The sequence below is a fragment of the Phoenix dactylifera genome, chromosome 3 (genome assembly GCF_051530095.1).
Source record: "Phoenix dactylifera cultivar Ajwa chromosome 3, Ajwa_hap1_PhDact_Kaust_v1.1, whole genome shotgun sequence".
NCBI classification, from domain to species: domain Eukaryota; kingdom Viridiplantae; phylum Streptophyta; class Magnoliopsida; order Arecales; family Arecaceae; genus Phoenix; species Phoenix dactylifera.
In genome coordinates this window covers 8,359,817-8,364,229 of record NC_143192.1, presented here as the reverse complement: position 1 = coordinate 8,364,229, position 4,413 = coordinate 8,359,817, and positions in this window count along the sequence as shown.

Below are 4,413 nucleotides of genomic sequence, written 5' to 3'. Positions count from 1 at the left end.
TTATTCATTGCTCCTGCAGTGATTTCTTTGGATATTAATGCGTCTAGTTTGGGAATTCTCCATGATGATTAAAATTGCTGTTGGATATTGTTCTGCGAGACTATCAGCTGGGAAAATGTTGGATATACTGCATGGTTTTCTGCATGGTTGCAGATAAAATGCGGTGATCTTTGCTGCAGAAGGCATGTATCCAAGATAGCATGCTTGTGTGATTGCCAGATGATTGTATTGGATGATTGGTCAGGCGTCCAAATTTTGGTGTGCGAAGGATTTGTCAACATGCAGGTGGGTATTACATTAGTCAATGAAACAGGTCTTGAAATATCCTGACCTCGTGGACGTGTATAGGATTGTGTGCACAAGTAGGGGCGTGTTAGTTTAGGGTTATTATTGAAATTGAATTGATTTAATTAATTTTTCTCAATCAAAACCAAAAGCAAACTGACCATCTAAAAATAAAATTGGTTTAAATCGGCTCAAAAATTTGGTTCAGATCGCTTTATTGGGGTCTAGGGTTTCTTATCTAAAATTCTGAACAGGATCCATCGCATCCAAGATGCCAACTGTGAGATGTACCAAGGAGGAGGATCACTAGAGGTAGGGGGACTCTTGATGCAGATGAAGAGCATGTTCATCATGTATGCGATGTTGATGGAAGAGATCTTGAAGGAGATCGAGATGCAGACACCGTGGGCAAGGTACATAGGGATGAGGTTGATTCTATTGAGCATGAGAGGCTCTCGATGTCCTAGCTGTTGATGTGGCTGGGGTTGAAGGTGATGGGGTGGATGGCACTAGCGGAGGGGAGACTTCACAATGGCATTGTAGATGAGGTTGGAGACGATGGCAAAGTATGTGAGGAGGATGAGGGAGGAGACAGAAATGGCAAAGTAGGTGAGGAGGATGAGGGAGAATAGAGTCATTAGGTGGAGGATTGGGGTCGATCGAGTTGAATTTCGATGGAGAGGAGGCTGCCAACATTGCGATGCTGATTCTAGTGTGATCAGATTTTGGTCACATTGATGTTTTGGATCCTTTTGAGGATCTAGGGTTAGTAACTTGAGAGTTTTTGAAACTTTTCATACATTAGGGTCGAGTTTTTGAAGGAAAGAGAGGTAGAGAGGGAGGGGGGGATGACTCATGAATCTGAGCCTGGAAGGCACAAAGAAGATGAGGCTAATGGGTTGGAGGGAGGCAAGGGAGAGTGGGCGAATCCCGCCTTGGCTTTGATGAGGGAAGGGGCGAAGTGGGAGGAGAATAAAGAAAAAAATTGGGGACTTGGTAAAATTAGAAACCGATATCCAACGGATTTCAGCTTGAAAAATTTTTAAGTTTGGTGGCCAAAAAAAAAACTATTCAAACCGAACCGAAATGACGAGCTCGTGTTTGGTTTTTGCAGTGCGGACAGTTGTCTTATACACCTCCAGTCCAGTATGTCTTATAAATCTTTATATTGCGCTGCAAGGCGTTTAGATCCCACAATAGTTGCTCTCATCCGGGGAACTAAAAAAAATTGGATTTGTTGCAGCATTTAGCTCCTTGTATCTTTCATTCCCGTCATCACAAACTTTTTTGCAGTCATTCGTTGCATGGTGGTGAGTTGGATGGGCATTCAGTTCTATGTTGGTCAAGATTTAATGCCGAGATATCTTTACACTATCGTAGGCAGGTTGCAGCTTCTTAATTATGATATACCTCCACCTCCCAGATCGAATGTGAATGTAACCATCAAAGATGGTCCCTCGCTGGCATGAGGAAACTGCTGCATGTGCTCATGCATGGTGTTGTGGCACCAAAAGACTTAATTCGAGTGGTTCAACAATCGCTATGCACAGTTACATCACGTCCTACTGCCGTTGTTTTCTTTGGAGCGATCGCTTTCCCCTCCACCGCGTGGGTGGACAATCTAGTGTCTTGACTCTTGAGGCCACTGTTGGGCCATGGAGGTTTCCTATGGTTTGTTTATCCGATCGAGCAGGTCGGAAAAATTTCGACTAGACCTAGGGTTGAAAATGAATGAAATAATACTTATTTGAATCTCTCCAGGTATAAATAAAAATTTGAGCTTCCGACTAATATTTATATCTGCTAGAAAAAAAATAGATATATAATAGGAGTGCAAATAGGTCGGATCGGGTCAGGTCTTAAGTGGCCTCGACCTGATCCGATTTCTTATTCGGGTCCTAATTTTGAACCCCAACCCGACCCAATTAAAGATCGGATCGAGTATGGTTTGGGTCCGAGGCGCACGAAAGAATGATTGATCTCATTTCGCGATATGGACCGTTGGATCTTAGTCTGCACAAATCTCTAAGCACTATGAACTCCAATTTTTTGGCTAAAAAACTCATCCCCTGCTGCAGCTGCGGCCTGCGGGCCCAACTGGGTAATACGGGTTCGGGTCGTTGGGTAAATGATCCAAAATTGACCCGAAAGACAACGAATCGGGTTGGGTCCGGGTCGGGTTCGAGATTCAGTAAACTCAGACCTGACCCGAAAAATAGAACGAGTCCAATTTTAGGACCCGACCCTGCCCTGCGGGTCTTTCAATTCAGGTCGGATCAAGTTGGGTCAGATCACAAGTCAATCCAACTCATTTGCAGCTTTATATATATATAGATAGACAATTATAATGGATATTGATACAGATAGATAACTATCGGATTCGTATGCGAATATTCAATTTTATGTTTAACTCTATTTAATTTTATATAGCGCTCGTGATTTTTTAAGAAAAATAAATGGTCATATTAATATAGATTTATCATCTACTTAATAATATATTTAGTTATGTAGTCATAAAATTTAATTATTTATTTATATTTATATCTATATTTTTATATTCAATTTGCATCTATATATAATTAAAATAAATATAAATCCGCCAGCCTTTGAATTGTTTCTTATGGAGTACAAATAACATATCTTATTCTTCAGACCTGATGTATGGGCACAAGAGGAATTTGAACAGTGGGAAGTCAAAAGGTGGGGTACGGTCTGGCTGCAAGCCACTGTATACAAAAATCGTAGATTCGCGGGATAAGAACATGGTGCGCAATTATTCGTTTTGGACCATTCTTGAGGTCCAATTATGCAACAGCGCCTTGTGACAGCCCAGCGCCCACGCATAGATCAGTGGTCCTCAAGTGCCAAATAAATAATTATTAATTAAAATTTCTAAAATTTATATATTTTTTATAATTTACTAAATTTAAATTTTAAAATATTACCAATTTATATATTCAAATAAAACTACTTTTCAACTATCACAATATTTATATAATTTTAATAGATTCATATAATTTTACATATAACAATATTAAACGGTTCCAACTGTAAAGATCTGTTTGATACAACCAAATCTATAGTCTTATAACTTTAGTCTTGCAGGCTAATCTCTGCCCATTCCCTACTATGCCCTTGGTTTTGTAAAAAGTCCAGGAAATAACCACAACGGTAATTAAATGGACCAAGCAAGTATAATAAATAAAATGATGAAGATAGCATGATACAAATAATTTATTTAACAAAATGATACTTCTCATAGACAAAGTCATAAATATAATTCCAACATGCTGCAATATATTATTTTTCAAATCAGTAATTTAAACATGATTGCAAAGAATATTTTTAAAGTCAATTTTTAGAGCCAAAATTATTTTTTCTAATATTATAATTTTTTAAAATAATTATTGACTCATCAGCCAATGCAGCTACAAGCCACATGCCATCACGGTTGTAGAGTCCAAAGCATAGCATTTAACCCCTGCCAAGTAAGTCCAAATTCAAAGTACCTTTTTTTTAAATTTAGAACATCTTTTAAAATTTAGAACATCTTTTTTTTAAATTTAAATTTAGAACATTTTTTTTTTTTTTTTGCTAAAAGAAAGAAAAGAGGGGGTAAGGAAAACCTCACCCGCATAGTAACCCCCACTAGGCTCCCGTGGGTAGGGAGGGTATAAGTAAAATTTAACCTAGTGGTAGGATCAAAGTAATCAAGTTCTAAAGTTGTCATATATGGCTTTTATTGGCAAGATTCAAAATGTAGCTAGATTAACGTACAACACACAAAATCTAATTATTTAACCAATATTATTATATTTATTTTTGCAATATACAAATATGACTCAATAATTTACAAATCCACAATCATATGTAAGTGTCCAAACTCCAATAATTGATGTGCATGCATGATTTTCTAGATCAATATATTTTAATTTATCAAAAATGTTGAACATAAAGTATTGATTTCAGCACGAGTCGACTTCAGACAAAGACGAATCGACCCTAGAGTGGCCATAAGAAAAAGATAGAGAGCTAAAAAAATTACTGCATTGACGAGTCGACCGATGAAATTCCCGAGCTGACTCCAGCAAAATTAGAGTCAACATTAGAAACAATTGAGTCAACCCT